Source organism: Mustelus asterias, chromosome 3, assembly GCF_964213995.1.
Source record: "Mustelus asterias chromosome 3, sMusAst1.hap1.1, whole genome shotgun sequence".
Lineage (NCBI taxonomy): Eukaryota > Metazoa > Chordata > Chondrichthyes > Carcharhiniformes > Triakidae > Mustelus > Mustelus asterias.
Genome location: NC_135803.1, coordinates 64,165,063 through 64,188,852, shown reverse-complemented (window position 1 = coordinate 64,188,852; position 23,790 = coordinate 64,165,063). Strand labels below are relative to the sequence as shown.

At 43.4% G+C, this 23,790-nt stretch overlaps 1 protein-coding gene across 2 annotated transcripts in view; it reads left to right on the top strand.

The window, feature by feature from the left end:
• The first annotated feature begins 3,435 nt into the window (after window positions 1–3,435).
• The window catches only part of ppp2r3a (protein phosphatase 2, regulatory subunit B'', alpha), a 376,640-nt gene continuing 356,285 nt past the window's right edge, over window positions 3,436–23,790 (top strand). Inside the window, exon 1 of one of the 2 annotated variants that reach the window (XM_078209070.1) lies at window positions 3,436–3,620. The gene's annotated coding sequence lies outside the window, so the exon portion shown is untranslated. Of the gene's footprint in view, window positions 3,729–23,790 lie in introns of both variants that reach the window. The other variant, XM_078209069.1, reaches the window with a different exon arrangement.

Below are 23,790 nucleotides of genomic sequence, written 5' to 3'. Positions count from 1 at the left end.
CCACCAGCATTGTCACTTTCAGTCACCTGTATACCTGTACACCCAGATCCCTCTACCTATCAATAATCTTAAGGGTTCTGTCATTTATTGTATATTTACCATCTATATAAGACCTTCCAACATACATTACCTCACATTTGTCCGGATTAAACGCCATCTCTCCACCCAAGTCTCCAACCAATCTATATCCTGTTGTATCCTCTGACGGTCCTCATTGCTATCCACAATTCAACAATGTGTTGTCCGCAAACTTACTAATCAACAACGATTACATTTTCCTCCAAATCATTTATATATATTACAAACAGGTTGCTTCAATCTTGATAACAATGAAGTTGAGGGGCTTCTAGCACAATGTTAAGTTAAGTTTATTTATTAGTCACAAGTAGGCTGACATTAACACTGCAATGAATTTACTGTGAAATTCCCATAGATGTTGGAGGTGAAGATAGAGAAATGAATGATGAGGGGTTTCAGCAGACAGTTTGCAGCAGAGAAATGAAACTGGGGCTTATCTTTGCTCAAGAATGACTTTGGCATAAAAAGTAATTTTGGCAGATGAGAGCAGGGCCTGGTAGTTCTTTATGTGACTTAAGCAGATCAAGTGGTGATGGCTAAACCAGTTGACCTCTGTATCCGTTCAAGGCTTTGCTCCTTGGACTTAAGGGAATTGAGGCGAGGGCTTTTCCAGTGGGGAACGGCCGGGGTGAGAATGGTTTTAGTGCAGATTGAAGGTAGAGCTGAGGGTGTGGTTTATAGATTGATAGATGCAGAAATGTTGTGACAAACAGGGGGCCCAAGAGTAGACAGTTGGGATTTTGAAAGTGCAGTTGTAAGTGAATTGTAAGGTTGGGAAGTGGAAGGCAAAAAGGATGAAATGTGACACCAGGAAATGATCATAAATGGCCTTTATCATTTATTTTGATGGATGTAGCAAGGTCAAGGAGGCCACAACACTGCCAATTTAATAGTTCTTCAAATTATTTAGTGCAGGAGTGAACTATCTTGATTTCGTCTAAACCATACAAATCAATGGGGTTCCAAATCCAATCTCTGGTCTTTTATTGAATTTATTGATTTTTGGCGAGAAAAACATTTATATGTCAGCCGTGACTCATTTGGTAGCACACTTGCTTCTGAATTACAAGGTTCATGTTTCTGTCCCATTCCAAGGCCTGAACACAAAAACCTAGGCTGACAATCCAGGCAGTAAGCACTACACTAATGGAGGTGCCATCTTTCCAATCAGATGTTAAATCAAACTGCTATATTTCCTTCTCAGTTAGATGTAAGATGTCCCATGGCACTATTTTGAAGACGATTAAGGGAGTTGTAAAGTGTATATCTCAGAGCTGTGCAGAGTTGACATGATGTGGAGATGCCGGCGTTGGACTGGGGTAAACACAGTAAGAAGTTTAACAACACCAGGTTAAAGTCCAACAGGTTTATTTGGTAGCAAAAGCCACACAAGCTTTCGAGGCTCTGAGCCCCTTCTTCAGGTGAGTGGGAATTCTGTTCACAAACAGAACTTATAAGACACAGACTCAATTTACATGAATAATGGTTGGAATGCGAATACTTACAACTAATCCAGTCTTTAAGAAACAAAACAATGGGAGTGGAGAGAGCATCAAGACAGGCTAAAAAGATGTGTATTGTCTCCAGACAAGACAGCCAGTGAAACTCTGCAGGTCCACGCAACTGTGGGAGTTACAAATAGTGTGACATAAATTCTGATTCTAGGATCGCATGATAAAGACTCAGGAGGAAAAAAGCAGAAATATTTATGTGAAATAGTGTGACATAAACCCAATATCCCGGTTGAGGCCGTCCTTGTGTGTGCGGAACCTGGCTATCAGTTTCTGCTCCGCGACTCTGCGCTGTCGTGTGTCGCGAAGGCCGCATTCACGGGCATTCGGCCTCTGATATTCGGGTAAGCGTTCTCCAAGGCGGCCTTCGCGACACACGACAGCGCAGAGTCGCGGAGCAGAAACTGATAGCCAGGTTCCGCACACACAAGGACGGCCTCAACCGGGATATTGGGTTTATGTCACACTATTTCACATAAATATTTCTGCTTTTTTCCTCCTGAGTCTTTATCATGCGATCCTAGAATCAGAATTTATGTCACACTATTTGTAACTCCCACAGTTGCGTGGACCTGCAGAGTTTCACTGGCTGTCTTGTCTGGAGACAATACACATCTTTTTAGCCTGTCTTGATGCTCTCTCCACTCCCATTGTTTTGTTTCTTAAAGACTGGATTAGTTGTAAGTATTCGCATTCCAACCATTATTCATGTAAATTGAGTCTGTGTCTTATAAGTTCTGTTTGTGAACAGAATTCCCACTCACCTGAAGAAGGGGCTCAGAGCCTCGAAAGCTTGTGTGGCTTTTGCTACCAAATAAACCTGTTGGACTTTAACCTGGTGTTGTTAAACTTCTTACAGAGTTGACATACCAGTTTATATATATGTAATAGGTTTTATTCATAGTACCTTAAAATGTTTGCTCCATGCTTACCTCTATAGCTTAGAGCAATTCTACAGTTTGCTTATTTCCCTCTCAGTCCACATCCAAGCTTAACAATCAAGCACAGTGAGCATCAATAGTAAACAGACTCATGTAATCAAACAATATCAATTGAACACAACAGGGGTTATGCCTCATGTCCTGGTCAATATTTATCCCTCAATCAACATCATATTCTCTGGTCATTATCACATTGTTGTTTGCAAAGTGTGTGATGGCTGGCACATCTCTTACATTACATTAGTGACTAAACTTCAAAACTACTTCACTGGATGTGAAAAGATACAACTGGTGGTCATGAAAAGCACTGTATAAATGCAAGTCTGTCTTTTGTTTTCTTTCAGGACAATATGACCTCTTGGGTTAATCAAAAATAGAATCAGCTATAATTCTAATTCTAAACTATTGACCAAAGTTACTCCCTCCCCCTCCCACAAACAAGTATGTGTGGGTTGACATCAAATCAGAGGCGGAGGCCCCCACTGACGTCCATCCCCACAGTTAAGTTGCCTGTCAGCACACATTATTTAGCCTTTCACCTGAGGAATAGTTAAGCTTTCAGGTACTAGTCAACATTCCATCTCCAAACTCAGGAGAAGAGGGAAGAAAATTACAAATTATTTGACTTATCTTGAATCAGAAAAGAGATTTTTTTTCCTTTATATTACTTGTATTCTATCTGCCTCAGTGTTAAAATAAAACCTCACTTATAGACGCTGTTTTTGGTTTGATCTGCTGAAAGCCATTTTTAGAATACGTTTATAATAGATCAGCCTAAACTGGTTTTTAAATCCTAGTGTGTACAATTCTATCTCCAGCCAAGTCATGTGCTACTCTCAGTGTCGCTCCAAAGTTTCCACAGTCTGATTGGCTGTCATTAACTCCCCCAGAGGTCCCCCTCCAACACCACCACAATCCAGAGTTCCTCTCAGAGCTCTCCTCTACGGCATCTGCCTGCTCGTCTATGACTCTCACAGTTAGAATGGAATAACTTAAAAGAGTTTCAGCAGTGTTGTTCAGTCGACTCGCAGAGGTTGTCAGTGGAAGTCTGCTTCTCCCTGTTTTACAGACACTTCACCCAGAAGAGAAAGTAAGAGTGCCGAGACAACAGCAGGGGCTGTCTCTCAAGTGTTTTCTCTTTTATAAAACTGTAGTCCTTCATCAACTGAGCAGGAAGAATATCACTGAGAGTTAAAGGGTACGTGGACTTATGCTTTTACTTATGTTATCTTCTCATTTTCCTTCATAATTACCTCAGGCTTGTGTGTTGGTGACTGCATTATTAAAATGAATTAGAGCAGCAGTACTGCTTTGCTTACACTTATTGTCCCCATGAAGAAATCCTTTTGTAAAAAATCTGTGTTAAAGAGGGTTCCCAGTGGCATGACATTTATATCTATTGCTCCAGGCATGTTTTCTGTTTAAGTAATGGAGAAATGAAGTTAGAAGATGTAGGACCTCAATAATAGAGTTCGAGCAGAGAGGGCTCTCTGGTTTGCAGGTTTCTAAAGATATAATCAAAGAATCTTAATTATACTTTTTTGCTCATACTTGTGATAATGATTGTACTGTGTTGAATCCTGTCTATGTTTTTCACATTGAGGTGCTGTTATCACAGTATTGTAGTAACAAGTTTAGCACTGGGCTGTGTGAACAGTATTGAAGTTGGTCTGACGAACTGATTTGAAGGCAATTCTATCCACATGCATGGGTATGTTTATAAGACTGCTCCAGCTATTCGTCTAATGCAGGAGTTTTGAACTGCTTTCACCTCAAGCACGGGTATGCTTGCTAATACACATAGTACCGTCGAGTCTGTTTCTGCTGTGTCACATTAGAGCTATCTCCATACACAATATAGTTATAGCAACAACACATAAACAAGTCTTGCCAATGTTCAGTGGCAGCAAATTCTGTTATATAGGAAAGTGAGCAGAATCCACATGACCAAAGTTCTTGTTCCTCCACAGTTTGCGCACAGTAATATTGTGCAGTTTTTTAATATATATATATAGAATAATTGAACACCTAGTTACTAGACTGTAACTTAATCGAGGGAGTTCAGATGGCATCATAAAAAGCAACAGTGTAGCCCAAGCAGTTTATAAATGTTACCTGAAACCCTTACTAAAGTACTAGTATTAGCCTTTACCTGACTCCTTGGTAACTGATATTTAAAGTGGCACTGACTTCATTTAAAATTTGGCAAATCTTTATTCATTTGTTTAGAACTCCATATCAAAAGGTACCGTCAGGACACTTACAGATGATGCATTCTGAATCTATCATTCCCTAAACATTTTGTCATGGTGGCGGTGTCCCTTTAACAACTATGTGGAACATGACATTTTAATATTTGTTGAAACTTCCATTTGTTCTGTTGTTTCTGAACTGAATGCCATTCACAGAAAGGTATTATATCATACTTATTGAGAAAAATATTTTCAGTGCACTTTGGGATAAATTGCATGCATAATACATATAATAAAGGACTATCTGCGGGACTGCTGAGATTTACCTCTGTATTAATGTCATCAGTGTTAAATCTGTGTCAAATTTTCCTGACTGGCTCATTAACTATGTACTAAGACCTACACTCTTAATTCTAAAACATAAGCTTGATCAAGATGCTTCAGTTGTCTGGGGTATTGGTCTTTGTTTGTAATCTGTTGTGCCATATGCGTTGTACCTGTTGATGCCACATCCTTGCGTATGTCTGCAGATCCTGGTAGTTGTAATGGTGTGTGAAGGACTTGCGAGGAGGGAGTTACTGCACGTGGGAGGAGTTGTTAGCCAAGCTCCAAAGGTCGTAGTAATTAGATTCTGTCGAATCTCTCTGAGGAAATGCCTGAGAGGAATTAATTACACATTGTTGTTATTAGAAACCTGTTTCATAAAGAGACCGCCTGTTATGATTAATAAATCTGAGGCAATTCTTTTCATGTTATAGCACTGTCTCCATGTGGAGCTGGTACGGAACAGAGTGCAGAGAGCCTCTGTCGTGTGCTCTTTGTAAGCTCTTGTGCCTGTGACCAGTGCCTGCCTCTTCTTGTTTAATTCAAATACTTTGTGAGATTAATTTATACAGAAAAGACTTAAAGACATAAAACTTAATGTCCTTTAGGCGGGAGAATCAAGTCTCAGCAGGAACAGACCTGCATTAGGGAGGCTTCAATTTAGGTGCCTTAGGATACAGTGTAACAGAAATACTGGGTGAGGTCCACTAATTGCATCTGTCAAACAATCACTCTGTAGTGTAACTTCTCATGCTGGATTTTTCTTTGGAATTTGTGATAAGAGTTGCGAAAGAGTTAGGACAACATTAGTCAATTTTACAAAAGCGAGAAGAAAAGAAGTCCAGAAGATGTGAGGCAAGCAAAAGAAAATACTAGAACACATAGGGTGAAATCTTACCCAAAAAATGGCAGTGTTGGTTCTGACAAGCAAAACGAAGTGTTTCACTCCAGATCTTACCTCAATCTGTCCCAAAACTTCAGCTGGGCGTGTTTCAAGCCATCATGTGGAGGGACGAAGCCTCAACACGTGGGCAAAGCCTGGCTGCACTGTGATCGGGGCGCCATGTTTAAAGGGCACCCCGATCAGACCAAACAATGACCTACACCCCCACCCCACCACAGAGGTCTCAGGGGCTCCGCTCACCCTGTGATCGGAGCTGGCATTCACCCTCGGTGATCGGAACGGCATTCACCCCCCACCCCCCCCCCCCATTCCTGCTGATCCGAGCTGGCAGTTCTCCCTCCAGCCCCCAACAGTTGGTGCCGGCACACCGTCCTTCCCCTGAACTTCAGACCCCTTCCCCCTCCTCCAGCAATCAGTGCCGGCAACTCCACCTCTTTTACCCGAACATTGTACCCCCTTCCCCCAACCCTCCACCCACACAGCCATTGCCAGCACCACCGCCCCCCACCCCCCCACTCCAAACAGCCATTGCCAACATCCCCAGCTCCCATGTCTGCTCCTGCCCACCACCACAAATAAATGAATTCTCCCCCCCCCATGAGGATTCCATGGTGCCAAACTGGCAGTGCCAACGTGTGCCAGGGCAGTGGAAGAGGGCATTGCCAGGCCAGTGCCTGGGAATGACCCTCACCCCTGGGGGCGATATTCATTTTTGTGCCCCCGTGAGGATTCCCCACAACAGGTTCATGTCTGGGTGAACCTGCTGTAAACCGCGTTGACATGATGTCACATCAGTATGGTTGGAAAATAGGTTTGGGGCTCAATATCTGGTGGGGGGGTCTTTAATTATATGTAAATGTAGTCTAATATATGTAAATCAGGTTCACGCCCATTGTGGAATGAACCTGATTATGTCACCGACAAGGGGCAGCGACAATTGGAAGCCGTCATCTCGCCGGCGAGATTTGTGACTTACGGGTTTCTCCGGAGATTGAGGCCCAGCCACCATTCCCACAGACAACAAACGTGGGCCCAAGATTGTCCCCATAGAATTAGAAACATATTACAGCACAGAAACAAGGTCATTCAGCCCATAGTTCTATGCCAGCATTTAAATTCCACACAAACAAGTTTGCACCATATCTCATCTCACCCTGTCAACAGTTAGCAGGTCAGGCAGCATCTGCAGAGAGAACAGGCAGGCTGATGTTTGTGGGCAACGACCCTTTGTCAAACACTGTGAACATTTCAGAGTTTTGAGTGTGTCCAACATTTCTGGGGGCGCCAAATGCCTTTAGATGGAAGATGAAGTATAAAGAGCATAGATATTACATTCCTGGGCATCTAAGGGAAATCAATAAGAATATTAGTTACCTGGAAGCATCCTCATTTAGAAACTTCACTTGCAAACATAATGAACAAAGAACAAAGAAAATTACAGCACAGGAACAGGCCCTTCGGCCCTCTAAGCCTGCACCGACCATGCTGCCCAACTTAATTAATAACCCCTACCCTTCCGGGGACCATATCCCTCTATTCCCATCCTATTCATGTATTTGTCAAGACTCCCCTTAAAAGTCACTACCATATCCGCTTCCACTACTTCCTCAGCAACAATTTTCAGGCACCCACCACCCTCTGTGTAAAAAGCTGCCTCGTACATCTCCTTTAAACCTTGCCCCTCGCACCTTAAACCTATGCCCCCTAGTAATTGACTCTTCCACCCTGGGAAAAAGTTTCTGACTATCTATCAGGAGATAGGTAGATGTGCTAAAAGTCAGGGGAATGATGACTCAGTAGGTCAATCCGATGCACAAATTAAATCCAGCCCTTGCCTTCATTTAAAAGCTGCAAACTCTCATACAACTCAGGGTTGAAGCAGGTTGAGCCTAAGGGAAAGGGAGCGGATTGGGGTAATGAGCAGAGGTGTACAAAGCTGCTGACAGTTGACTGAAGCCTGCTTGTCAGCTGAGGGAGAGAGCTCACACTCTGATTGTTTCCTTCCTCTGTGCTGATTTGAAAAGAAACAGTAGTTAGGCCATTCGTTGCTCGGTACAAGTGTCCTGAGCATACACTGTGTAAACTGCCACCCACAGTGGCATCCATCCGTGGGGCGGCACGGTAGCACAGTGGTTAGCACTGCTGCTTCACAGCTCCAGGGTCCCTGGTTCGATTCCTGGCCCGGGTCACTGTCTGTGTGGAGTTTGCACATTCTCCTCGTGTCTGCGTGGGTTTCCTCCGGGTGCTCCGGTTTCCTCCCACAGTCCAAAGATGTGCGGGTTAGGTTGATTGGCCAGGTTAAAAATTGTCCCTGAGATGCGTAGTTAGAGGGATTAGCGGGTAAATATGTGGGGGTAGGGCCTGGGTGCGATTGTGGTCGGTGCAGACTCGATGGGCCAAAATGGCCTCCTTCTGCACTGTGGGGTTTCTATGATTTCTATAAACACCTGAGTTTTAAGCAGTATCTCGAAATCATTCCGAGATGCTAAGATGCTATTTTTTAATCCATAATCAGCCATATGTGTGCTTTAAGTGACCAGGCTACTCTACTTTTCTTCAGTCCTGCCTGAATATCATAGTGCGGGCTTTTGGTGTAAGCAGGGTGGCTGAGGGTTGAATTCCACTGCAAGCCAATCCAGTTTAGGCCACGACCCAAACAAAAAGCCAAAGAAGCATTGGAAATTAGTCAAAAAGGGGAACAAGAATGATACTGGCTCAATAATTAAAGAGGCATTAAGGGTACTATAGAACACTGAAGGGACAAGTGAGGCACAGTCTGAGATTTTTAAACCAGCAGAGTGAATGTGAGGAAGTGATTTGTGTGGAAAAAGAGAAAACGGAGGATGTGATTATACGCTGTGGAAATCTCAGTCTAAACCTGACTCCAGGAGTAACTACTATCCATTTGAAGCTATCCGTATGTTATAGCCTGATACCTGGCTTCATAATGATCACTGACAGTCACAGGAAATGAAATGCAATGTCTGATATCTTGAGTCTCACTCTGTTGAGGGACACAGATTAAAGCAAAAATGTTCTGGATTGCCGACTTCAATTATGAGCTTCTATCACGCCAATTTCTAATATGCCAAGAAGGACAAATTTGAATATACAGGTCATTTCTGTTTCATTGGTTTATGAGAACATGGAGAAATAAAAGCAGATGAAATTTCTATTAGGAAGCCCAGCTTTTCTCATGATATCCTGTAAATTTGTCAGACTATGGTTTAATGATTACCACTCTACAAAATCATAAAATAGGCTTCTAAGGATCATGGTTTGTGACCCTCTGGATGGAAAACTTAACTTTCCATTACATTATTGAACAGTTTGAATAGGATAACTAAAGCAATCGTACCCCCTTTACATCTGTCAGATAAATGTGCTGTAAAATGTTTGATAAATGGTGACATGTGGCAAGACAATAGGACAGTAATGGCTTTTCAGTTTGACAAGACCTTGCTGTAAGCCAACCACAAATAAGAGGTTTCATATGAATCAACTTTCGAAAGAAAACCAAAGGTTAACTTTCAAACTGCCCACCAAGGTGTAAAAGTGGTCTTGCTGATCAGCCATCCATTTGACACCTAAATGGCAATTTAAATCTACACCTAAACCGCAGTCATAATGAAGAATTGGATGATGTCCAATTTAAAGACAACTTGCAGTTAATAAAGCACCTCTCATGACCACAAGTAATCCCAATGTTCCTTTACAGCCAATTTCATACCTGGGAAGTGTAGTCAATTCTGTAACATTACCAATGGAGAAAATTATCTGAAGTTTGTCCAACTTTGTAAAATGAGCTTCTATCATTACGGATGTTAAGGTTGTGAAATACAGATGTAATTGAGGACAGGAAATGTTCAGTGGATCTTGTCAGTAAAAATACACAGTCAGGCCTTTGAATTATTTTCACATGTAACTTAATAAAGTTTATTAAGAAAATTGTTGGCAAAAATTGCGGCGTCAAAACTTCCTCTCCAACTCAGGAATTACTTGCAACAGGAACTTCCTGTCCTTGATTGCATTGTCATTTAATCAACAATGATGAAGGGTGATGATGGCTCACAGGGTAGATTTTATTCAATGGTGTGCACTCTCTTGCCCCAGCAGCAGAACGGGTAGCATCTCTTGGCTTACTGCAGTATCACAAAGCCCAGAGGTGTCTTACTGGACATTGTCAAAAGAAGTAACAATTTAGCCCTGATTAGAAATTTGAAAGGGGACTATGAAGTCAGTACTCACTAAATAGCGATGCACCCCAAACACATACAACATCACTGTAGTAGATATTTTGAATGTCATTCTTTAATGAAATCTAGTCTAATTGTCAACATCCATATCTGGTGCCAACTAAGATCTAAAGCTTACTGAAAAATTAGCAACTTATGGTGCAGTTCAAGTGTAACTCCAATTGAAACCTCTCATATAAATAGTAATTACCTGGGCAATAATTCACTCTCTGTCTCAGGTTCCTACTGGTGAAAAACAAAATGAGGAAAATGTAATTTTGGCAATTCTTCTTTTAAATAATTGAACTTGTTGACATAGGAAACGTAAATGATTTTTCTTTTAAACAATTTTGGCTTTTCTGTTCAACCTTTCCTGGCATTGACTTAGAATCATAGAATCCCTACAGTACAGGAGGAAGCCATTCAGCCCATCGAGCAGACAACAATTCCACCCAGGCCCTGTCATAACTCCATATATTTACTCTGCTAATCCCTCTGACACTAAGGGGCAATTTAGCATGACCAATCAACCTAACCTACACATTTTTGGAGTGTGAGAGGAAACCAGAACAACCGGAGGAAACCCACACAGTCACCCAAAGCCGGAATTGAACCCGTGTCCCTGGAGCTGTGAGGCAGGAGTGCTAACTACTGTGCCACCGTGCTGCCCTTACTTGTTGGGTAGAATCCTACTGATACACCACCCAGCCACCCCACACCTTATAAGAATCCATAGAATGCCTATAGTACAGAAGGAGGCCATTCAGCCCATCGAGTCTGTACTGACCACATCCCACCCAGGCCCTATCACTGTAACCCTGCTAATCCCCCTGACACTGGGGTCAATTTAGCATGGCCAATCAACCTAACCCACACATCTTTGGATTGTGGGAGGAAAGCGGAGAACCCAGAGGAAACCTACACAGATATGAGGAGAACGGGCAGACTCCACACAGACAGTGACCCAAGCCGGGAATCGAACCCGGGTCTCTGGTGCTGTGAGGCAGCAGTGCTAACCACTGTGCTGCTGTGGTTGCTTTTTATGCATAAACCTGGACAGCAAGTTTTCCCAGGTCATTTCACCATGGAACGCATCCCATCTTAATCTGGTCCGGTCCTCGCCCAATACACATCTGGCCACACCTTCCAGCGAGATTAATTGATGAAGAATGAGATGCCTGATTTGATTTTTTTCCTCAATAGCCCTGAGGTACTGAGGCAAATTGATTTGCCTAGTTGAGAATGGCTAATTCTGCACAGATCAGCGATAATACCAGAGACTTTCCTCAGTTATTTGTCTCAGTTATATAAAAAGTATTACATTTAATAAAGGAGACATTTGGAAAGCAGAACACTGAGTGCACCATGTATGATTAAGATGGAGAAGCGGTAGCGCAGCGTTATTGTCACTATCCTGTGACCCAGGGCAAGATCTGGGGACCTGGGTTCAAATCCCACCATGGTAAAATTTGAATTCAGTAAAAATCTGGAATTAAAAGTCTAATGATGGCCACGAAACCATGTATCAATTGTTGTAAAAACCCACCTGACTCACTAAGGAAGTCTGCCATGCCAACTTATGACTCCAGATTGACAGCAATGTGGCTGACTCTCAAATGCCCTCTGAAAAAGAGGGCATTTAGGGATGGGCAATAAATGCTGGCCCGGCCAGCGATGCCCACATCCCAAAAATGAATTAAAAAACAAGCAAAACTTCAAGTGAAATTTCTGTCACCAGGATTTTCCAGCTCTGTCGTGGCAGAATCCGCTATGGGAGATTTGGTGGTCTACCAAAAGTCCACTGACTATCAGTGGGACCAGACAATTCCTATGGTGAGCAGGGCAGGACTGGAAGTTCCTGCCCTTTATCCTATACTATGGCCATCAATGGGTTTCTAGACATTGTTTATAAAAAAATAGAATGTATGGGCTTCCCATTGCAATACTGCCCGGCCGCTAAGCAATGTTACAGACTTAGAACATAGGACATTACAGCGCAGTACAGGCCCTTCAGCCCTCGATGTTGCGCCGACCAGTGAAACCAATCTAAAGCCCATCTAACCTACACTATTCCAATATCATCCATATGTTTATCCAATAACCATTTGAATGCTCTTAATGTTGACGAGTCCACTACTGCTGCAGGCAGGGCATTCCACGCCCTTACTACTCTCTGAGTAAAGAACCTATCTCTAACATCTGTCCTATATCTCTCACCCCTCAAATTAAAGCTATGTCCCCTCGTGCTAGCCATCACCATCCGAGGAAAAAGACTCTCACTATCCACCCTATCTAATCCTCTGATCATCTTGTATGCCTCTATTAAGTCACCTCTTAACCTTCTTCTCTCTAACGAAAACAACCTCAAGCCCCTCAGCCTTTCCTCATACGATTTTCCCACCATACCAGGCAACATCCTGGTAAATCTCCTCTGCACCCTTTCCAACACTTCCACATCCTTCCTATAATGCGGCGACCAGAACTGTACGCAATACTCCAAGTGCGGCCACACCAGAGTTTTGTACAGTTGCAACATGACCTCCTGGCTCCGAAACTCAAACCCTCTACCAATAAAAGCTAACACACCGTATGCCTTCTTAACAACCCTATCAACCTGGGTGCCAACTTTCAGGGATCTATGCACATGGACACCCAGATCCCTCTGTTCATCCACACTACCAAGTATCTTACCATTAGCCCAGTACTCTGTATTCCTGTTACTCCTTCCAAAGTGAATCACTTCGCACTTTTCCGCATTAAACTCCATTTGCCACCTCTCAGCCCAGCTCTGCAGCTTATCTATGTCCCTCTGTAACCTGCCACTTCCCTCCGCACTGTCTACAACTCCACCGACTTTAGTGTCATCCGCAAATTTACTAACCCATCCTTCTACGCCCTCATCCAGGTCATTAATAAAAATGACAAACAGCAGTGGCCCTAAAATAAATCCTTGCGGTACACCACTAGTATCTGAACTCCAGGATGAATATTTCCCATCAACCACCACCCTCTGATTTCTTCCAGCTCGCCAATTCCTGATCCAAACCACTAAATCACCCTCAATCCCATGTGTCCGTATTTTCTGCAAAAGCTTACCATGGGGAACCTTATCAAACGCTTTGCTGAAATCCATATACACCACATCAACCGCTTTACCCTCATCCACCTCTTTGGTCACCTTCTCAAAGAACTCAATAAGGTTTGTGAGGCACGACCTACCCTTCACAAAACCGTGCTGACTATCCCTAATCAAATTATTCCTTTCCAGGTGATTATAAATCCTATCTCTTATAATCCTTTCCAATACTTTGCCCACAACAGAAGTAAGGCTCACCGGTCTATAATTACCAGGGTTGTCCCTACTCCCCTTCTTGAACAAGGGGACAACATTTGCTATCCTCCAGTCATCTGGCACTGTTCCTGTAGACAATGATGACCCAAAGATCAAAGCCAAAGGCTCTGCAATCTCCTCTCCAGCCTCCCAGAGAATCCTAGGATAAATCCCATCCGGCCCAGGGGACTTATCTATTTTTACACTTTCCAGAATTGCTAACACCTCCTCCTTATGAACCTCAATCCCATCCAGTCCAACAGCCTGCATCTCAGTACTCCCCTCGACACTGTCCCTCTCCAGTGTGAATACTGATGAAAAATATTCATTTAGTGCCTCTCCTTTCTCTTCAGACTTCACACTTGTTGTGTCCTGCCCAGCTTCAATTTTTAGGAGGATTTCCCAGATGTGGGAGAAGGCCAAAAATTATTAGGGCATAGGTCTCAGGCAAGAAAGAGGGGGGCACCTCCATTGGAATCCCCTTCTAACTTCGGGCACCCCATCCCTTGTGGTCCGGTGGCTGGCAGAACTCCTTCCCTCCACCGGCCTCTGCCCCCAACACCCCACTATCCAGTCCCTCCCAGCCCGAAACCTGCCTTTCCATCCAGTCCTGGGACTCCAGCTCTGATTGTCTTCAGGAAATTCCTCTTCTATCCTCCGCAGCTTCTGTTACTTCAGGGATGAAAGAGCTGCCGAACAATCTGATTGGCTGGCAGCTCTCCAAGGTACGACTTCCTCCCGAGTGATGGGCAGAAGATGCGCCTACAGCAATTTGATATTCATTCAAGCGTGAAATGGTTGCAGAGCGGGCAGAATTATAGAATCCCTACAGCACAAAAGGAGGCCATTCTGCCCATCGAGCCTGCACCGACAACAATCCCACCCAGGCTCTATCACTGTAACCCCACATATTTACACTGCTAATCCCCCTGGCACTAAGGGACGATTCACCATGGCCAATCAACCTAACCTGCACATCTTTGGAGTGTGGGAGGAAACCAGAGCACCTGGAGGAAACCCACGCAGAGACGGGGAGAATGTTCAACTCCACACAAAGAGTTACGCAAGGTCAGAATCGAACTCTGGCACTGTGAGGCAGCAGTTTAAAGTTTATTTATTATTGTCACAAGTAGGCTTACATTAACACTGCAATGAAGTTACTGTGAAAATCCCCTAGTCGCCACACTCTGGCGCCTGTTCGGGTACACTGAGGGAAAAGTTAGCATGGCCAATGCACCTAACCAGCACTTCTTTCAGACGGTGGGAGGAAACCTGAGCACCCGGAGGAATTTCAGCGCTAACAACTGTGCCACCGTGTCGCCTGAATCGCCAGGGATGTGATCCCCACTGATTTTTCAGATGTCAGGACGGGAAACCCCATCATCCAAAATATTCTGGCCTTTATTTGTTGGTCTCTCGACCATGTCTGCAGTAATGTTCAGTAAGTAGTAATAATGTATGAAATAACTTGCATACATAGCTGTCTCAGTATGAGTACAGTAAGAAGTCTCACAACACCAGGTTAAAGTCCAACAGGTTTATTTGGTAGCAAATACCAGAAGCTTTCGGAGCACTGCTCCTTCGTCAGATGGAGTGGAAATGTGCTCTCAAACAGTGCAAACAGACACAAAATCAAGTTACAGAATACTGATTAGAATGCGAATCCCTACATCCAGCCAGGCCTTAAAGGTACAGACAATGTGGGTGGAGGGAGCATTAAACACAGGTTACAGAGATGTGTATTGTCTCGAGACAGAACAGATAGTGAGATTCTGCAAGTCCAGGAGGCAAGCTGTGGGGGTTACTGATAATGTGACATAAATCCAACATCCCGGTTTAGGCCGTCCTCATGTGTACGGAACTTGGCTATCAGTTTCTGCTCAGCGACTCTGCGCTGTCATGTGTCGTGAAGGCCGCCTTGGAGAATGCTTACCTGAAGATCCAAGGCTGAATGCCCGTGACCAGCATGAGTAATGCAGAGTATGATGTATTATTTTGATATCTCTCAACTAATTCTGTTATGGTGTAACAGGTTAGTTTAAATTCGGAGGGGAATTTACACTGTTCCCATAAATAATCAAACTCCAACAGGGAGTTGTTCAGTGAATGCAGCAACTTGTCAATGACCAGAGAACTGTGAAACATCCGATAAAGACAACACCAGTATTTTGTTACTCAGGCACTTAGTCAAGTCAACAGTTAAGCAGTATGTCAGTCAATCAAAAGTGAGGAAAAGAGGCTCTGTATTGTACCAAAGCCGAGCAGCTAGCAGGGATCAGTTGTGTTTGTGTTTCCTTACTATACTGAAAACATCTAGATTAAAGTTATTTATGTTTGGTTAGCTGTTTCAGTGTGTTGAGAGATGAGAACCACTAAGGCCCAGGCTGTTAAAATATATATGCATGAATGACAACTGAAGCAATAATTCAATAGAGAAGTGACCATCTGAATAGCTACACTGTTGATGCTATACCACAGTAGCATCAATAATGTGTTAATTCATTCTTGCCTATGTTGATAGATTGCATGCACCACCGAATGGTCATTTTCTTTTACGAGTTGCGGATTTGCCAAACTCATCAATTCCATTTACAGAAGAACGCTTCAGTGAAATATTAAGATTTTGTGAGAGATAATGGGCCGACTGGTACATAATGGGCCGACTGGTACAGGTCTCATGACAGACCAACACTTCTTCAGTTTGTTGCACGTCTCAAAAGATTATCTATTATGAAGTTATGAAGAAGAATGGAATTACTGCAGAGGCTCATGTTTATCATGCTGGTCCGTTTATCTATTTCACACTGCACCTGGGACACAAATGTGGATCTCAGAAAGTTAGCTAGCAAAGCATGGCCAATCTCCAGAACTGCAACATTGTACAATGAAGATGCAACGTATATTTATCAACAATACAACTTCAATGAATTGTGAGCATTTCAACCAGAAGAATCTTGGGTGGCTGAATTATTACCATGACTTAGAAGCAATGAAGGCTGCTGCAAAGCTACCTCAACAGTTTATCAGCATTTTTAAATAGCGTAACGTATTTGCAAATACTAAAAGAAACTATAGAACAGTGCTTTTGGAATCATAAAATCTTGCAGCATGTGTGGAGGACATTCAACTTATTGGGTAGGATTTTACAGCCTCGCTTGTCCCGAAACTGTAAAATCCCGCCTGAGGTCAACAGACTTTCCTATTGTCCGCCCCTCGCCTGCTCCAATTCCCATGGCGGGCGGGACGGTAAAATTCCAGCCATTGTATCTACTCTGGTTCATTGAAAGAGCAATCCCTCTAGTTCCACTCCCTTACTCTTTCCCCATAGCCCTGCAACACTTTTCTTTTCAATATATATCTAATTTCCTTTATAATTATTGAATCTGCTTCCATTATCCTTTCAGATAAGTAATCCAGATCATCATAACGGATAGCAAAAAAAGCCTTATTTCCATTCTAAATCTTTAGCCAATCATCTTAAATCTGCAGGCCTTTAGTTGCTGATCCTCCCTTTAAGTGGAAATAATTTCTCTTTATTTGCTCTATCAAAAGACCTCGTATGTTTGAGCACTACTTTCAGATCTCCCTTTAACCTTCGCTAAGGACAACAAACCCAATTTGTCCAGATCTCCACATAAGTAAAGTCCTTCATCCCTTCAGCTGAATCACTCAGAGTTCTGCTTCCCCGATCAGGCTGTGCCAGTGAAGAGTGTTGCTCACTGGGAATGCGGATTGAGAAATTGTGGACCTAGAGATCTTGATTTTTCAACCATTTCAATGAAGGGCTGCAGAATTAGGTACCACAAGCCCACCTTGACCAGCATTGAGAACATTTCAAATGAGTGCACCAGGGAACCCGGGTTCAATTCCGGCCTCAGGCCACTGTTTGTGTGGAGTTTGCACGTTCCCCTTGCATGGGTTTCCTCCAGGTTAACCAGTTTCCTCCCACACTCCAAAGTTGTGCGGGTTAGGTTGATTGGCCATGCTGAATTTCCCCTTAGTGTCAGAGGGACTAGCAAGGTAAATACGTAGAGTTACAGGGAGAGGGCATGGGTGGGATTGTTGTTGGTGCAGACTTGATGGACCAAATGGCCTTCTTCTGCACTTTAGGGATTCTTTGATTCAAGCATGATCGTATTGAGTAGCAGAGCAGGCTTGATGGGCTGAATGGCCCACTCCTGTTCCTATTTATTCAGAGAGATGCATTCAAATTTTGCCACTGAAAACTTTATGATGAGGAATGTATCTTAATTACATCATTATTATTTCTTAATTGGGATTCTTGATTAAGTTCATGGTAAAAATGAAATTCTGCATTATGTTATATCCCTGTTGTATGTTTTTACTTCTAAATGTGTATTTTTGCTGCATTTTAGATGAAAAGAAATCGAATATTCCATTGCTGGAAATTTGTTTTTTATATTTGTCCTTGAGATGTGTGTGATGGTAAAGATGCAATAATTGCCCTGCCTTGGTTGTCCTGAGAAGGTAGTTGTGAGCCGAGTCCTTTAACTGCTGTGGTCCCTGAAGGACATGCTGGTTAGGTGCATTGACCCGAACAGGCGCCCGACTGTGGCGACTAGGGGAATTTCACGGTAACTTCATTGCAGTGTTAATGTAAGCCTTATTTGTGACTAATAAATAAACTTTAACTTTAATCCTTGTTGCTGCTGTTAAGTAGACCATTCTAGTATACTGGCCCAGTCACAAACTCCTAATTTTAAGCTAGGAAAAGAAAGTTAGCTTGATTTTCAGTGTGCTAATAATAATGTGAAAGAGTTGTAAAAACAAACAATGCTGGGAATACTGAACAAGTCTGTTGGCATCTGCAGTGAGACAGCCAGAGTTGACCTTTTGTCACAAGGAGTTGCAATGAATGACGTGGTGACACATTCGGAGGACAGAATCTCGCAAGAATTTGGCAGTGTCAATTCTGGTGGGAAAACTGGTGTGGAACTTTCCAGCTACACTGGCCAGTTTTCTTTCCAGATATTTTCACTTTAACTGCAAAGGAAAGGGTGGGCATGGTTTGCACCATCACTCTGATGAGGCGGGGACTCTTAGAGCCGGGAATTGGTTCCACTGAGATAAGGATGCCGATCACTGAAAAAGTAAATCTATCCCCCCTCCTCCATCACTAAGACAAAAATAAATCTACCCCTGCCCCCTCCCCCACTCCCCCCACCATGGAGGCATCCCCCTGCCTCCCCTTTCCTCCTCCATCATGGAGGTGCCCCTCCCCTCACCATCTCCCCCTTGATCCTCCACCATCACTGGCATCCCCATCGTTCTCTGTGTCTGCTCCTCCTTCCACCACAAACAGATGAGTCCCCACACTTGAGGCTCTCGGTGAGGTACGGAAATCCCGTGACAGGGAATTCTGGCAAGAGTGGTGTTCAATTACATTTTAAATTTATTTAAATGCATTGAAATCAAGTTCACAGCCATAGTGAGCATGAACCTGATTACATCATCAGCGAGGAGCGGCAAAATTGGAGAACGCTATCTCGCCGCCGAGATTCGCAATTTCCGATTTTCGCCGGATCTTGAGCCCCCGCCGGCGATCTCACGGACAGAGAGTGTGGGCCCAAGATTCCACCCGGAGTCATTTTAACCTCATCCACTCGACTGGAACGAGGCAGTTTTGGATTGTTTCACACCATGTCCAATTATAATTTCCATCAAAATCAAATTGAGTGATATGGAAACAGGTGCCTGTCTTGAACGGCCACACCTCCACCTGGCTAAATTCTGAGCTAAGTTAATCGCACCTATGAGCTTCCTGTCACTTGTCAATTCTCCACTTTTCTCTTATTCTGACCTTTCTGTCCTTGGCCTGCTACACTGTTCCAATGAAGTCAACTGAAGCACGAGGTACAGTATCTAATTTTTCGATTTGATATTCTACAGTCTTTGGGACTCAACAGTGAATTTAACAGTTATGATGTCTGCCTCCATTAGTTTTTTGTGCTGTGTCTGCTTTTCTAGTTTCTTTCTTTATTTCTTTACTTTGCATTCAGGTGGTTGTTACCCAGCCATTTGCACCTCATCTTGGCACATCTTTTGCTTCTTTCCTTTATCCATTATCATAAAACCCTTTGGGGGCGATCTTACAAAAAAAATTCTAAGTGCTGAACCAGTGTGAAAACGGGAAAAAAACATGCCCATTTTTTGGTGAGAGAAAAATTCAAATCTTATGCCACTTGGAGGAAAAAATGAGGCAAAGTGTGAGGAATGGATGGAGTCTATTCATGCCGGAAGGCCGGCTGCTGAATGATAGAGGGCACTGTTGCGTATGCGCATGATCACCCAGTGCATTGTGTAAAGTGTACACAGTTAGTGCACTTGGAACTTAACACTCCCCACACCCCCCAATTGTACCCCCACTCCACCCCCAATCGCAACCCCTCCCTGGCTGATTGTGGCCCCCGTTCACTCCTCCAATCTAATCATGGCCCCCTGTTTGACCCCCCCCCCATTTGATCACCGCCCCAGTTCACCCCCCAGATGATCGCTGCCCCAGCGATCACCAATTGCAGAGTGAGCAGCTCCACATGTGCAGCCTCCCATTCAGGCCCCAACCCCTCCCCTTAGGCCACACCCCTTGGCACTGCCCTTTGCTCAGTGGGCAGTGCCAGGGTGCCAGACTGGCACTGTCAGGGCCCCAGGCTGGGCGTGCCAGGCTGGCACTTCCCAAGGGTCACTGTCCTCTCCTGCCCCCGACCACCCTGGTGGCCTCTGGCCCCACCAGCAAGGCCATCTCATCTGGTCCCCATTGCTGTGATCCCCACTGGACCTTCACCATTGAGGCCGTTAATGCAAGTGAGCCCCCCCTTGTCATTTCATCTCTCCTGCCCTTCATTCTATCACAGGTCTTCCTTCCTGTTCTTTCACCCACCTCCCCCTTTTCATTTACTCAAAACCTACCTCAGTTTTGATTAAAGGTTATCACAACCTGAAACATTAACACTGTTTCATTCCACAGATGCTGCCATTTTTAAATTTCAGATTTCCAGCACCTGCAGTATTTTTGCTTTTGCATATTCAGGGCTAATGGATTAGTGTGCCAGTCATGGAATCTTTACAGTGCAGAAGGAGGCAATTGGCCCAATGGGTCTGTACTGGCTCTCTGAAAGAGCATTCCACCTCATCCCACTCCCCTGCCTTATCCCCGTAACCCTGCGCATTCATTTTTTTAAGACAGCAATCCAATTCCCTTTTGAATACCTCAATCAAACCTGCATCCATCACTCTCTCAAGAAGTTTGGTCCAGACTCCATCCATCTGTTGGATGAATTTTATTTCCTCACATCACTTTTACTCCTTTGTCAATTATTTTGAATCTGTACCTTCTAGCTCTTGAGTGGGAATAGTTTCTCACTATTTACCCTGTCCATACCCCTTAGAATCTTTAATACCTCTATCAAATCTCTTCTCAGCCTTCTTTTCCCCAAGGAAAACAGTCCCAATCTTTCCAATGAGTATTACCAAGACATGGTAGTATAATGCTCCATTATACAAGTATCAGGTTAATACACAAAACTTCAGGTAACTCAACAGAGCCTAAAATATCAAAACTCTTTCTATGGATTCAGATGACAACAAGGCAAAATATTTCTTTATGTAAAATTTATAACAGTGCATGTGGAGGTTTTTACAATGGAGAAATGCTAACTCTCCAATCACCATCATCACTGTCTAGATTTTCCACCAGAAGATGTCATGGAGTTGAGAATGTGCCTGCCCAAGTATTTCAAATACCAAAGCTATGGTATCCAATGTAATTCCTATTATTGTGTGCGAGTAATGATACACGTGGAGAACCCCAGTGCATTTCTAGTATACGGGGCTGATTGAAATGTTTGTGGAACATAAAACATTGCCTGCAGACCACTGACTGTGTACAGAAAAGCAAATCATTGTCATGTGTATGAACTGATTAAGGATAAGAAATAACTCTTTTTCCATTGGTTCTGAGAGATTGTTGTAGATGGGATAAGTTGATGAGTTAAGTGGATATTTGACTCAACAGTCAACATTGGTGTCATCTGATTTAGTGCAAACTCAACAAAGGCCAAGAAGATCTCAGGTTTCGTGTGTGAACTCAGCTAAGATCAACTTGTGGACTTCACAATTGGCTCCAAGTCATCAACAGAGAGGAACATTAGCTGGGAAATTAAGATAAGGGCTATCATTACCCCTTTACCTCATTGCTTTCCCAACTGATTTTGGTGTAGGATTGTAGAGGAAAATCCAAGCCTTTGAGAGGCTACTGACACCAGATTAGCCAGGATGCCAACTTCTCAAAGGCAATTATGGATGGGCAATAAATGTTGGTCTTGCCAACGCCACCTGTGAATGAATAAAAAGTAATATTCACCTTGGCTCACACATAAGAATGATCACTTTTGCAAAGGGTGCCATATCTCTGCAAACATTTCTTCAGTACAAGGCCGTACACTCAAGAGAAGAGAAAGAAAATTAGGAGTAAAAAAAAATTAGGCATTAGTCAATATCACATTTTGAACAATTGTACTGTTCTTAATGGTTACATAGAATGTGTGGTACAATGCGATATTGTTAAATGTCATACAGGGCAAGATTTTCTGACACAATTGGCCTCTATAATGTAGTCTATGGTTTTTATTTAAATTACCAAACAGCAGTTTCCTGCAATTTCCTATGAGTCTTTTTATTACTCCATACAAAAGCTCCAATTAAAATGCATAGATACTGTTGTGAATATCGTTTGAATGTTGTCTTTGAAAAGAAATGGAGACTTTTCCTCCTAAAAGGTTGTTGAAGGGACAGTGGCCTGATTACCATCGAGGGAGTACTGCAAAACAGTTAGACATTTGGCTTCAATGTGGAATAACATGCCTGCCATGCTTTCTCAAGTCATTTCAATACAAGCTGTGTCGTTGGATTGCATTTTGTGACAAAGCAAGAAAGAAAGTGAGTGAAACACTTTTATATAAATAAGTTTCCTAGACATTGGCTTCTGCTGCATCTATTTTTCAGACAATAAAATGTCTAATATGGAATGTGAGCTTATACCACACCTGAAGCACACTGTTACCATTGCTCCCTGTGTGACTTCGCCTGCAGGCCACTGACTGTGCATGGAAAATGCAAATTATTGTCATGGGACCTCGCTTAGCCAAGCTGTTCCAGTACAGATACAACACTGCCATCTACGCAGCAATGTAGAAAATTGCCCAGGTATGATCTGTACACAAAAAGTCGTACAAATCCAACCTGGCTAATTACATCCCCGTGCTCTCGCTCGTCGGTAAAGTGATAGAGGGGTCACCAACAGTGCAATCAAGCAGCACTTGCCTATCAATAACCTACACACTGACATTTGCTTTGGGTTCCGCCAGGACCACTCAGCTCCTGAACTCATTACAGCCTTGGTTCAAACATGGACAAAAGAGTTGAACTCCAGAGATTAGGTGAGAGTGACTGCTCTTGACATCAAGGAAGCTTTTGAATGAGTGTGGCATCAAGGAGCCTGGCAAAACTGGAATCAATGGGAATCGGTGAAAATTTCTCTGCTGGTTGGAGTCACATCTGGCACAAAGGAAGATGGTTGTGGTTGCTGAGGTCAGTTATCTCAGCTCAAGGACATCACTGCAGGAGTTCCTTGGGGCAGTGTCCTAGGCCCAACCATCTTCAGCAGCTTGATCAATGACCTTGCTTTCATTATAAGGTCAAAAATGGAGATATTTGTGAATGTTTAGCACCATTCATGACTCCTCAAATACTGAAGTAGTCTATGTCCAAATGCAATAAGACCTGGATAATATCCAGGCTTGGGCTGACAAGTGACAAGTAGCATTTGAGCCACATAAGTGTCAGGTAGTGACCATCTCTGACAAAAGAAATCTAACCAACGCCCTTTGACATTCAATGGCATTACTATCATGGAATCCCCACTATTAATGTCCTGGGGGTTATTATTGAGCAGAAACTGAACTGGACTAGCCATATAAATACTGTGGCTACAAGAACAGGTCAGAAGCTGGCAATCCTGCAGTGATTAACTCACCTCCTGACTCCCCAAAGCCTGTCCACAATCTGCAAAGGACAAACCAGGAGTTAGATGGAATACTCTCCCCATGCCTGGATGGATGCAACAACACTCAAGTAGCTCAACACTATCCAGAACAAAGCAGCCAGCTTGACTGGCATCCTTTCACCACCAACACACTGTAGTTGCAGAGGGCACCATCTACAAGATGCACTGCAGAAATGCACCAAGTCTCCTTGGA